Source organism: Equus quagga, chromosome 11, assembly GCF_021613505.1.
Source record: "Equus quagga isolate Etosha38 chromosome 11, UCLA_HA_Equagga_1.0, whole genome shotgun sequence".
Taxonomy (NCBI): domain Eukaryota; kingdom Metazoa; phylum Chordata; class Mammalia; order Perissodactyla; family Equidae; genus Equus; species Equus quagga.
Genome location: NC_060277.1, coordinates 85,281,478 through 85,295,473, shown reverse-complemented (window position 1 = coordinate 85,295,473; position 13,996 = coordinate 85,281,478). Strand labels below are relative to the sequence as shown.

Genomic DNA, 13,996 nt, shown 5'->3' with positions numbered 1-13,996 from the left:
AAACTTTTCCAGCAATAAAAAAAAAACAAAGAATTGTTATTTAAATAACTAAAATTAAAATGAATTCAGGACTTGTAAGGGATTTTTTTGAATTTTGGAGGGTTTTTTGCTGACGAAGATTCACCCTGAGCTAACATCCACTGCCAATCTTCCTCTTTTTGTATGTGAGCCACCACCACAACATGGCCACTGACAGACGAGTCATGTAGGTCCACACCCAGGGACTCAACCCAGACCACTGAAGCAGAGCATGCCAAAGTTAACCACTAGGCCACCAGGGCTGGCCCCAGGACTTTTAAGTTTTAATTCGGGGCTCAGGGTCTGCATAAGGGACCTGATAGCTTCTATGATGGCCCTGAAAGAAACACCACCTCCTGTAGTTGTGGAGCTGAGATATTAAAAACCAAACCTAAGTCTATTCCTGCAAAATATGGCATAATACTTAATAGCAAGTTATGCCTACATAACCAGCCCCTTCTGATCTGAGACAGATGAGCTTCCCCGGGCAGAAGCTCTCCACACTTTCCCTATGGTTCGCTGTTGGAAAGAGAGCATTCCTCTGCGTGTGCCCTTGGACAAGGAAGAAGATGAGAGGCCTGTGCTGCATCTCCCTGGACTCCACCAATGCCTATCATTCTCCTGATGCTTTTGCTGGGTATCCTTTGCTGGAAAAAATTTTAGCTATGAAAATAACTAGTTACTGAGTTTTATGAGTCCTCCTGGCATTTGGTTACAACACAAATTGAATTCCTAACCTCACAGGGTCTCTTTTGTTAGTAGTTAGGGCATTGGTGGGGAAGGAATACGAGTCTGAACATTAGGATGGGTCATATGCGCAGATTCCAAGGAAGCTAAGGACCTCAAACCTTTTTTGCCACTAGAAGCAGCCCTTCCATCCCTGCCTGAGGATGTTAATCATCTGTTACCCTGAGGTCTTATAATCAATTCCCAGACTTGCCCATGGCCCCTATTCTTGCTAGACTACATCCTCTCTCAACTGATACCCATGCCTTCATGGGGAGTTTCCTGTGATCAGTCGACTAAGGAAGAAAAGTCTTGGACTTGGTTTACAGACAGTCCTGCGTGATCTGTATGCATCACCTGAAAGTGGACAGCGACAGCTCTAGAGCCCACTCTGAGACAGCCCTGAAAGGTGGTGGTGAAGGGAGATCCTCCCAGTGGACAGAACTTGGAGCAAGTCACCTGTTTGTTCATTTCGCCTGAAAGGAGAGATGGCTAGAAGAATGAGTGCACCAAATCGTGGTTTGGCTGGGTAGTTGGACTTGAAAGGAAAGGGATTGGAAAATCGAAAGGAGGTCTGAGCAAGAGGTATGAGGAGAGACCTCCAGACGTCAGAGTATGAAGATATTTTTGTTCCAAGTGAATGTTCACCAGAGTAGAGGAAGATTTTGATAATCAAGTGGATAGGATGGCCCATCCTGTAAACATCAGGTAGCCTTTCCCAGCCACTCCTGTGGACTCATGAACACAGTACCCATGGTGACAGCGATAGAGGTTATTCACGGGCTCAGCAACATGGACTTGCACTCACTAAGACTGACCTGGCTACAGCCACTGCTGAGTGTTCATTCTTCCAGCAGAAGAGACAACACCGAGCCCCTCACATGGCACCATTGCTTGAGGGGATCAGCCAGCTACCCAGTGTTAGGTTGATTACATTGGACCACTTTCATTATAGAAGAGGCAGCAAGTTGTTCTTACTGGAGTTGACACTTCCTCTGGAAATAGATTTGCCTTCTCTGCCCACAATACTTCTGCCAAAACTGCCATCTGTGGCCTTACAGAAGGCCTCATCCACCATGATAGTCTTCACAGCAAGTGAAATGCAGCAGTGGGTTCAGGCTCTTGGAATTCACTGGTCTTACCATGTTCCCCATCATCTCGAAGCAACTGCCTTGACAGATGGTTGATTGGCTTGTTGAGGATTCATTTACAGTGCCAACCAGGTGGTGACCCCTTGCAGGGCTGGGGCAATGTCCTCCAGTATGTGGTATATGATCTAAATCGGCATCCATGTTTCTCTCATATCCTGGATTCAGGAGTCCAGGAATTAAGAGATAAAAATGAAAATCACTCGTCTCGCTATTAACCCTAGTGATCCAATAGTCAAATTTTTGCTTCCCATCCCTTCAACTTTAGCCTCTGCTGATCTAGAGGTCTTAGTTACAAAGGGAGAAATGCTTTCACCAGGAGACACAGCAAAGATTCCATTGAACTGGAACTTGAAGCTGCCATCTGGCCTATTTGGGCACTGAATCTGCAGGCACAGTACTGGCTAGGGTGATGGATCCTGACTATCGAAGAGAAGTTGGGTTGCTACTACACAATTGGGGTAAGGAGGGAGAATGCAGGAGAGCCTTTGGGGCATCCCTTAGCACTCCCATATCCTCTGATTAAGGTCAATGGAAAACTACAACAACCCAATCTAGACTGCTGATGGCCCAGACCCTTCACAAAAGGTTTGGGTCATTCCACCAGGCAAGGAACTATGACCACCTGAGATGCTTGCTGGGAGCAAAAAAATACGGAATAGATAGCAGTTGACAGTAGTGATAAATACTAGCTGTGACCTTGTGACCAGTTGAGAAATGAGAACTATAATAGTTATGAGTATTTCTTCCTTATTTTGATGTGAATATATTTTAATAAATATTAATCAATTTTTTAATCTCCTCTCATACCTTTATCATCTAACTTAAGATGTGTTCATAATAAATAACTTTATATGTAAGTATTTAAGTTACAAGATGTCCAAAACTGAGTATGAATCAGCAGGAAAATAATGAACATTATCCAAAGACAAAGAAAAGAGCTCCAGTGCTCTTCCAGGGAAAAGGGTAGTGTTTTTGGTTGTAAGAGGGATAGTTGTGTCATTAAGCATGATTTTGGTACTTTTTTTTTTTGAGGAAGATTAGCCCTGAGCTAACAGCTGCCTCCAATCCTCCTCTTTTTGCTGATGAAGACTGGCCCTGAGCTAACATCCGTGCCCATCTTCCTCTACTTTATATGTGGGACGCCTACCACAGCATGGCTTGCCAAGCGGTGCCATGTCCGCAGCTAGGATCCGAACTGGCAAACCCCGGGCCACCAAAGCAGAACATGCGCACTTAACCGCTGTGCCACCAGGCTGGTCCCTAGTACTGTCTTTCTTTGGAGATTAACCGTGGTTTAAGGCAACATGTGTAGGTGCCAAGTCGATAAGGGATGGACTGTGGTGTCTTTGTAATGTTTCAAGTTGCCTAGGCTGAATTACACTTTCCAGATTTACCTTTCCTGTATGCTTTTTATTAGAATGGCTCACAAGATTAGAGACTGTGGTAGAGATTTGGAGGGTGGAAATGAGGCAGCAGCCATTTTTAGCTCAAACATGTTGTCATTTCTCTGCTGGCTGGGCTCCAGCTTCCCTTGCATCCTCCTGGAGCTTCTCTGCCTCCTTGGCTGGGTGAGTGTGCTTAGCTCTGTGGTGAAGGACCCAACTTCTGGCATGAGTTTCTGTCCCAGGTACTGTCCTCATGACTCCATCTCATGTTGTGGGATTCAGATTGTTCTCGCACTGCTCTACTCTATATCTGATGTCCCTTCCTGACAGCTTGCCCTGTGTCTGTCCATTTCAAGCATCAGGCTTGAAGACAACAGCCTTAGGAAGGTTCCCTGTCCAGCTCCCACACTGCACAGGTCAAATCACTACAACCCACACATGCATGTGCACGCTCACTTCTGCTTCTTTGAGTAAATCCTGACTGACTCAATTACTCAGATTTCGTTATTTCTTAATAGATTCAAAGTTTTCCTCAACTGGCATCTGCATATTTAATTATGTCTTTCTCTTGCCAATACATGTGAACAGCAACTTGATCAGACATAGAACTCTTGAGTCGCATCTTTCCCTTATTATTGGCATCTAACGTTGCTGGGAAATTTGAAACCGACTGGACTTTTTTTTTTTTTACTTTTATAAACAATCAGTTAATTTTAATATCAGGATGCTGTACACGTCTTTGTTTAATCTTGTAAATTGGTAACTTCAGATGGTTATGTTAATGCTTATAGTTTTTAATTCACTTTGCTTGACATTTAGAGAGCGTTTGATCCACAGGTTCAGATCTCTCGTTCAGCAATGTTGCCCAGTGTGTTGAAATATTGTTTCAAGTTCTTTTTCCCACTTTATTGTCCTTTAGTTTTCATTTCAGGTACTTTTAGTCAAGACTGCCATGAATATCGCTACTTCAATTTTTGGTAATGTCAAATCTACACTTTGATGTTTCTAAAGTGCTTTTATTTTCTGTTTATCCTTAATTTATTTTCCCTATCTATGCCAGCTGCTGTTTCACCTTGTTACTGTTGTCTTCTCATCTGCTTTTTAATTTCTTATTTCATGGCCTCTGTATTTGCTTAATTTCCTTGACAAGGAGCAAAGTATTTCGAGTTTCCTACCAACCCTCCAAGGAATGCTCCTCGTTTATCATTTATATTTCATGTTAACTTCCTCCATTTTAGTTGAGGTTCAGTTGGTTTGGTTTTCTTCGTGTTCGTGTGTTTGCTTTTTTATGCATCCGTATCTTTGAATGAAGGGAGTTATGGGATCATCTGATTCCCCATCCTGTGCATCTGGTTATTTTTCAGCTTGTCCACTTAGTTCTTATTCAGGAAGATTGGATGTTGGGATCCTCATGGACTGTGTAGTCTTTCAGCTGCCCACAGGGAGCTGGATGCTGGGATCGTGGGCAATATGTACTGGGAACTTATTCCCTGTGGCCCACTAACGGCAGAGGCACTCAGATTTTTTTGTGTTCCCCTACTGCAGGAGGGACCAACCACTCTGGTAAGAAGGAAAGTCCAGAGAGACCTAAGGACTCCTTATCTGATGGGTGTGCTAGTTACCTTACCTATTGCTGCATAATAAATTACCCAGAAATATACGTAGTGACTTAGAACATCTATTATGTGGCGTTTCTGTAGGTAAGGAATCTGGGTATGGCTTACCTGGGTCCTCGACTTGAGGGTCTCTCCCAAGGCTGCCATCAAGGTGTTGACAAAGTCTGCAGTCATCTCAAGGCTCAACTGGGGAAGGACCTGCTTCAAGCTCACTCATCAGGTTGTTGGCAAGACTCAGTTCCTCATGGGCTGTTGGACTGAGGGCCTTCTTCATTTACTTGCCATGTGAGCCTTTCCACAGGGCGGCTCACAATGTGGCAGCTTGCTTCATCAGGGCAAGCAGGAGAGAAGAGTCAGAGAGGGAGCAGGAGCGAGATAGAGCCCACCGTCTTTTACAACCTAATCTCATAAGTGTTATCCCATCACTTTTGCCTGTTATATTCTTTAGAAGCAGGTCAATAGGTGCCACCCACATTCAGGTGGAGGAGATGACACAGGCCATGAATACCAGGAGGTGGACAGTGGACATCATCAGGAGCCATTTAGAAACTTCTACCATGGAGGGTCAGCACTCACTTTTCTCATTCTTCCCTCTGTCTTTCTGCACCTCAGCACTCTTCTCGTCAGGAGCAGGGTCAAATGAGAAAGCATGGTGAGGTGTGGCCTTTCAGGCTCTCCTCTCTCCCCACACTCCTGTGGTAGGAGAATGGGCTTCCGCATGGCCTTAGGTTCAAGTCCAAAATCCTTAACTAGACCCAGAAGACTTAATAGAATCAGGCCCCTCTGCAGTCTCATGTGGTGTCTCTCCACCCCTAGCTCTTTCACTGCAGCCATATTAGAAGTAGGGTTCTTTGAGAGGACCCTGTAAATTGTACCCTTCTTCCTTACTCAAGTTCTGAAACAATTGAAAACAACACAAAAAAGTGCAGATAAGAAAAGTAAAATATGTGAGAGGACATAGCTTAGGGTTTGAGTCAAAATGCACTTGCTAACTCCCAATCCCCAGTCTTGACCTTGGACCAGCCCATCTAAGGGAAAAGTGGACACTGCCTCCCACTTATAACCATGGGCCCACCACGACCAGTTAGAACTGACCCCATCCGTTATCAACAGAGTGACTAAGAATTGTTTTTCAGAAAATTTGCAAAGTCATGTAGCCAAAGCACGCACAGAAGAGGAAATCTTGACCTGAAATGACCGTGGAATCAAGGATTCTCCCCATGGAACCAAAGGACCGGGACATGACCAGAAAGTCGGACTCTCATCAGAGGCCAGGGGTCTGTTGTCCAGGAAGATTTGGTGTTAAATCCCCTTCCCCACCTTACCATAAATGTTTAAAACCTTACTATAAATACTTAAGCCCTGCAGTCAAAACCTGCCCCACCAGCATCTCCGCATGCCAGCCAGTTTTCCAGACTGTTTTCCCTAGACTCTTAAATCTCACCCCAAATCCTGAATGGAGAAGACAGATCTGAGAGCACATGCCTCCTGTCTCCTTACAGTTTGATCTCGCAGTGAGGCTGCTTTTCTTCTCCCAAAGGCTGATGCTGTAATAATTGGCTCTTCATGCACGTCAGGTGGCGAGCCCTTGCTCAGTAACACACTCATCCCGGCAGAGATGGAAAAAGAAAAACCAAGTCCCCCAAACGAAGACCGATGCTAGATTGGCTCCACCCAGTCAAGAAATGTAGACCAGCCTCTGTGCCCCACTGTGATGAGTACTGTGGGTTAGCTCTCAACCTCCAGCCCACCCTTGTAGGCACCTTCCCAGCTGTAGAGGTCAGAAAGCCAAAAGCTATACTCACAGACTCCTTTGTCGCTAAGGTTCTGGTTGTAAATAAGGTGGAAATTAGATGGCGGCCCTTTTTTTTCCTTTGCTGGAAGCCAGGTTGTGGAAACGTGGTTTTTCTGCAGCAACATTCCAGCACCCATTTTTCCTGCTATGAAGAGGCGGCTGTGGTGGCAGCTTCTTGTCGGAGTTCTCCTGGTCCCTGACTGGCGACTATGGAGGTCTATGTTAAATCAGCAGTTCCAGCAGAGGGTCAGAGGTGGTCGTTCCACAGCGGGCCAGTTTTCCCATGTTCTCGGAGTCACCCTGGAGGCCTTATCCCAGAGCCAGCTCTCCCCTCCTTCTGCTCTTTCCAGCGATGTTGTAAGCACTGATACTTGGTAAGTTCTTTCCTACCCAAAATATCTACAGTGCTTTCTAATTCCTGCGCTAAACTTTGAATGATGCTGTAGGGTAAGTGCCTGACAATTAGCTTTTTTTGTTGTAATGTAAGTGCCTGACACTAAGCTTTTGGTTGCCATTTCACAGACATCCATCTCAAATAAACATATTGCCAGCTACACAACCAGATGAGCCAGGCAGCCCCAGCCATGGATTTCCCCTTTTAGAAAGCCCTGAGTGACCTAGATAACTGACCACTTGAGTGACCCTGATTCCCTTCCTGTGCTTTAATTCCTGCTCTTATGTTTTAAATTCACCCATAAAGAGAGAACCCATGAAACCCTTGGCACCCCGCTCTCCACCCCAGTAAAGGCAGAACCCAAGGTCTGTGCTCTCTCCTTACCCATGACCTCGGTGTGTGGCTTTCGGGCATGCCGTGTACCCTCCAGGGCTTGTGAGTAATAAGCCTTGTTTTCTCAAAGTTCCCTGTTGGTTGTTGTGAGGTGCATCTTGTAATCATAGTAAGAGCCACAAGGGCTGGTCCAGCTACAACATTGGCTCCAGTGTGGGGAGTAGAGGTTCACCACAAGTAGTAGGGCCCAGGCGAGTGCTGCCAGGCAGTCCTAGAAAACAGCATCCGTATAGGCTGACACAAAACAGATACTCATCAGATAGCTCACCCTTCCTCACTGGTGAGGAATGAAGGGGGGCAAGAAGGCAAGAGTCTTTAGGGAAGACTTAAAACCAGAAAGAGGGAAGCAGCATTTCCGCGTGCCACTCTTCAACACCCAACACTGCACTTTTCGTCAAGTCCCTCCTGCCCCTCCCCACCGAGCTACTTTCTTGGTTATCTTTCAGGTCTCAGCAAAAACATGGCCCCCTCCTGGAAGCCTTGTCTGCTCCCCCAGACTAGGTTAGAACCCCCTTACTCACTCTCATAGCACTCTACCTGCACTTTGTAATCCTCAGTCTCCTTGTGATTATGTCCTGTGTTCCTGGTATATCGTAGGCCTTCAGTTATGCAGTGGTTGGCTGGCTGATTGGCATTCCATGGTGGGAATGGGGAACCAACACAGTGCGCCTCCTCCACATTGTGAAGTGCAGCCGCTGAGCTGCAAGCTTGGTCTACATGAGTTTGCGCTATTGCAGGCAGCTACCTACCTCATTTGCTGTGACTGGGATTTCCACAGTCAATGATGATACCCACTTTTTGCCTTATCTGTTCATGAAAATTAGTCACATTTCCTTATTTTTAAAAACTTGGCCTTTTCATTTGTGCTGCTCTCTTTCCAACTCTCTTGGCAGATGTGGCTCACTGTAGCAGAATTCTTGGGAACAGTGTCTTCAGTTATGCCAAGAAGAATGGCATTTCTCACAAGGAAGTGTGCCGCTGACTTAGAGCTGTCTGTTGCAAGGTTAGTGGGACTTTATGGAGGTCCCTATCTATGCTGTAGTGTAGATAACTGAGAAGGTTGTAGATTGAATGTGCCAAAACTAAGAGCCTTCTCTGTCTTAAAATGGATTTGTCTTATAACTTGGGCCACTTCAACTGCCCAGATGGGTCTTCTGTGACTGCACCCCAACCCTGACCTCGTCCCTGGATTATGAAAGCTCTCTGTGCTCACAGCACACTTGGTGCAGTCTCTGACAGGACTGACTCCCTCAAATCATCATTATCTGTTTTTTCACCTGTTTTCCCCGCCAGGTTATAGAGCTCTTCAAGGGAACAGAGTGTGTCCTGCTCATCTTTACATCCCAAGTACTTGACCCAAGGCCTTACACATAAAGAACACTTGGTAAATGTTTGTCGAACTGAACTAAATTGTGAACATCACATAGGGAGCCTGTAGCCTACCTAAGAAGTGGAAAAATACATTTCCCGTTTATGCTTCCAGTTTCATTTGGGACTTGGGTGATGTCGGACTTCCCTTCGCCATGCAATCCGTCCCGGACATCGATGGGGCTGCCTTGGTGAAGAATGGTTCACCCATCCTTTCACCCATCTCTCACATCACTTTGAGACCTTAGATGGTCTCTTGCTGGGTGCACATTCATTGTATCATCTAAAGAGGTATGTCTGTTAGACAGTTGTATTGTCCAACTTGGATCCAAGCTTGGGTTTCATTTTTTCCATTATCTCATCAGGGTCTTGATGAGGAGTTTCTTGATGTGTCAGGTCTTGTTGGAGATACATAGAACTCTGATCAGTTCATCAACAGACACTTTTGGTTTTTTACTAATCTAAAAAAGTTTTCATATGATTTTTTTCTTAAAAAAATATTTGATCTTAAAACAATTTTACACACACACAGAATTGCCCTTCCTACCTCATCATCTTATAACAATTTGCATTTCTTAATACCATACTAACAATTAACATTTATTGAGCACTTGCCGTGTCTAAAATGCTGGGCTGAGCATTTACATGCCTCATCTCATTTATTTTTCACATCAACCCCATGAAATGGACACCTTGAAAACTATCCTATTTTATTTATGAGGAAATAGGTTTAGAGAGATTAAGTATAAGCTTTTCCAATTTTGATCCCCATGGAAATTTAATTTTATATGGTTTTTAATCATTGTGTGTTTATATATTTTGCCCTACCCTCTTTTTTTCTACTTAATAGTATTTCCTATAAAAGTTTCTGGTGATTGGAGCTTCTGGATTGGTGAATACATCAAGATTCTGGGAGGGTGATGTTCCAGGAGAGGGCATGGGAGCTCCACGTTCCTCCTCCCATACCTTGCCCTATGCATCTCTTCCACTGTTCCTGAGTTGTATCCTTTATAATAATAATAGTCACAGTAAGTAAAGCACTTTCCTGAGTTCTTTGAGTCATTCTAGTGAATTATCGAGTCTTGGAGAGGGGACTGTGGGAACCCCCAAATTTGTAGCCAAGTCAGATCCTGTCCACCCTGTTTGCAACTGGTGTCTGAAGTGAGGGCAGTCTTATGGGACTGAGCCCTTAACCCTGTGGAGTCTGATGCTAACTCTGGATAGTTAGCGTCAGAATGGAATTGAATTGTAGGATGCCTAGTTGATGTCAAAGAATCAGAGAATTGGCTGTTGTGTGGAAAGCCTCCACACATTTGGTATCAGAAGTATTGTGAGTAAAAACAGCGCTTTTGGTGTTAGAAAATGTGGGATTGGCTAAAACAGCCCGTGCCCACTGAAACATGTGGTTCAGGAAGAAAAAGAATTAAAGGATGCAGGATGAGAAACCTTTGATTCCTGGGTGGCCACGTGGCCACTCATAGGGTGGTGCAGCAGCTGTGCTGCAATAAGTTACTAAAGGTAAAAGTTACTAAGGGAATGTAGAGTTGGATCCACTTCCCAGGGAGTTGGTTCATTGGATGTATAAGAAATACAAGCAAATAAGAAAAAAGCAAAATATACAGTCCGTTGGTTATTGGTATCTATAATAGCTAAAATAAATTAAAAGAGTGCTAGGTCAGATCTTGATGCTGAACCAAACTCAGATTTCGATCAGTCTGAGCTTCAGCCACTAACGTCAAAGCCACCTGCAAAAGGAAGGATTAAGCAAGACAACAGAGAGTACCCCTAATACCCCTGGTCACCAAGAAGATGGTCCTCGCTGAGGGAGGGCAAAACCAAAAAACTATTGAAAGCAGGAGGTACAGTGTGAAGGAGCTGTTGAAACCGGAAAACAATCATTGACGATTAAGTATCTAGGTATTAAAGTTTTTCCCTTTTTGCAATTACTGATTATAGCTTTTAGCTGTTTCACCCACCCATTGTTAACTGTGCTGCTTAGGCAATATGCTATCTGACTCCCACTAGGCTCCTACAGAGAACATCTTCCTGGAGCCTGGGTCACCATGGTAATGGGTGTGTGAGCTGTTTTTCAGGAATTAGAACTCCTTGTCCACTCCAGGCTGGTTGAGACCACCAACTCATCAACTGGGCCCACAGAGATGTCCAATAAGCGACCTTTTGATGTCAAGACGCTAAAAACTCCACCCTCAGATCATGCTAACACCGTCATTTTGTAAACATGGGTCCTATGAAGAGGCATGAAGTCTGACTACACTTGCGCAGATCATCAATTACCTCATCTCTCCTCACCTCCAATCACCTCTCTCCACATTTCAGACCACCTTGCCCCTCCCCCCATCCCATAAATATCCCTGAGCCCCTATTTTCAGGGAAGTGAATTTGAGGCTCATGCTCTCGCTTCCTCACATGGCTGCCTTGTGAGTAAACTCTCTCTCTGCTGCAATCTTGTTGTCTCAGTGTTTGGCTTTCTTGGTGGCGGGCAAAAACAAACCTGGTTTGGTAACACTGTTGCATTTGTGGATTGGTATCATCAGCTTCTTGAAGAACCTTTACTGAAGTGAATTGTGAGAGTGACTAATCTAGGGGCAGTGTCTTTGGTTTTGAATGCCGCAGAGTAGAAGAGCATGTTTGGGCTGATGTAGGACACACGGCTCACTGTGGAACAATCGCAGATGGCTGTACGTGGTCCAGACACATCCCAGGTTATTCCCGAGGAAACAGCCAGCCTGATGGACTGGATGTAATCCACCGGAAGGTCTGTTTACCCTGGGAAGAGGGACTATCTGACTCTCCCTATAAATGCCGAGAGGAACACCCCACATGAAGTAGCTGATATTCTCCATATGCAAGCCATGTGGGACTGACTTTATGACAACCAGATGAACATCCTTGTTACCCAGGCCATGGTGAGTGCTGTGGTTAGGGGGGCCCCTTTTGCACAGGCACCCTACATAACCTTACTGCTGCAAAACCAGCAATAATCTCAGAAGCTTTATTGAATTTGCTGTCTCAGCTTCCTCTCAGGGGTTTTGCAGATGCTAATAAAGACATTAGGTTAATTAACAAGAGGATGCTGAGAGGCAGCGGGGAGGGTCAAGGAACTTATCCCAGAAGGTGAAACTCTTTAGAAACAGGATAAATAAAACTGGACATTAATGGGATTGAAACAGAGGTCTTAGTAACTATTAAGCACTAATAACTATATAGCACTATTGAAGGCTGGGTAGACTAAAGGGACCCTCTGTTGGGCCCCCAAACAAGTCTGGTCTATTTTCTTCAGCTTTGAGAAATTTTTTTTAAATTTTTATTTTTTTAAAGATTTTATTTTTCCTTTTTCTCCCAAGGCCCCCTGGTACATAGTTATATATCTTAGTTGCAGGTGCTTCTAGTTGTGGCATGTGGGATGCCGCCTCAGCATGGCTTGATGAGCGGTGCCATGTCCGCACCCAGGATCCAAACCAGTGAAACCCTGGGCTGCTGCAGCGGAGCGCGCGAACTTAACCACTCGGCCACGGCCGGCCGGCTCAAGAGAAGTTTTTTATTAAATTTAAAAAGCCGGCAGGCAAAGATTACAATGAGAAACCTAACCTGGAATAGCCTGGGGCAATAGCTAGGCAGATTAACCAAGATAAAGACTGTTAAAGTAACCAGATTGGCCCGAGATGGAGTCACTCATGCTAAACTCCAGGTCAGCAAACCAAAACTTCACTAAATTTCTACCCTGGGCTCTCCCAGAAAAGGAGGGCCTAGGTCACCCAATCATCACTTGCCGCTCAGCATAGGTTACCTGACCCAGCTCAAAGACTTCCCTTTGCTCCATGTGTGGAAAGAATGCTGCCTTAACCAATCAGCAATTGCCCACGATATCTTCCTTGTTCCTGCTCCCTTGTGCTTGTAAAATCTCTTGTCTTATACGGCTCTTTAGAAGTCCTTTCTATCTGCTGGATTGGATGCTGCTCAATTCATGAATTGCTGAATAAAGCCAATAAGATCTTTAGAATTTACTCAGGGGCCGGCCCAGTGGCGCAGCAGTTAAGTTCGCACGATCTGCTTCAGTGGCCGGGGGTTTGCGGGTTCGGATCCCAGGTAGGGACATGGCACCGCTTGTCAAGCCATGCTGTGGCAGGTGTCCCATATATCAAATAGAGGAAGATGGGCACAGATGTTAGCTCAGGGCCAGTCTTCCTCAGCAAAAAGAGGAAGATTGGTGGCAGATGTTAGCTCATGGCTAATCTTCCTCAAAGTAAAATAAAATTTACTCAGTTGAATTTTGTTCTTTAGCAAGACTGACAAAATGCTAGGGTCCCTAGGCTCGTCCCCTTGCTGAGGACCCAGTGCCTTAGGTACTTGAGTGGGTAAAATGATCCGGGAGTGAAAAAGAAAAGTTTCTGGGACTCCTTGATGTGAGACCCCCATGCACTGTGGTACCAAACTCATTGGTGAAGCCCTGATGCCGGCTTCAGCGAGACAGAGAGAAATGGAAATGCAAGGATTGATAGGATGAAGGTGGAGGTTTGGATGAAAATTGGAAGGTTTAAACAAGCTTTATGTCTCCTTTACCTGAATGTTTTGTGGGAATGGATATCACGTCTGACTGGGGAATGCCTCCCCTGTCTACAGTTAGAAACGTAAGGATTGATGAGATTAAAGTGTAAGTTTAGATGAAAATTCATGTCTGAAGTGGTTGCATCTCTTTTACCTGAATGATTATGGAGATGGACATTGTATCTGACCAGGGAATTTCTATAAAATAGAAAGCATGGAAATCCACCCTTCAAGCAGTATTAATTGGACATGCTCAACGGGAACCAATAAGATGGCCTGAGCCCGAACAGACTAGAGTGTGGAGAGCTGATACCAACAAGTTCTCTGCGCCGTAGCTCTAAGTGGAGCATCCACTGGGGCTTATTGTGAAAGTCTGTGAGTGCCTCCCAGCACCGACGACTGAAACTTGGCTCTCGAGATTCCCATTCCAGGGTAATTACTAGCTTGCTATCGGACCTTAATTGAAACTGCCCCTATGACTGAAAGCCATAAAACAGCCTTCAGTCTAAAATGCCTGTCAGGTCTTGGGTGATGTCAGAAAAACACTCATTGGGGAGGCCAGTGCCCAGAAAAGTTCCATAATG

At 45.0% G+C, this 13,996-nt stretch overlaps 2 long non-coding RNA genes across 2 annotated transcripts in view; one reads left to right on the top strand and one right to left on the bottom strand.

Annotated features, from left to right (window-relative positions):
- The window catches only part of LOC124246866 (uncharacterized), a 28,528-nt gene that overhangs the window by 5,492 nt on the left and 9,040 nt on the right, over positions 1-13,996 (bottom strand). The gene's annotated exons all lie outside the window — the stretch shown is intronic.
- On the top strand, positions 8,347-10,875 carry LOC124246867 (uncharacterized). The gene is made up of 3 exons (XR_006890612.1): positions 8,347-8,481; positions 8,772-8,862; positions 8,962-10,875. It is a non-coding gene; the product is annotated as an uncharacterized LOC124246867 (long non-coding RNA).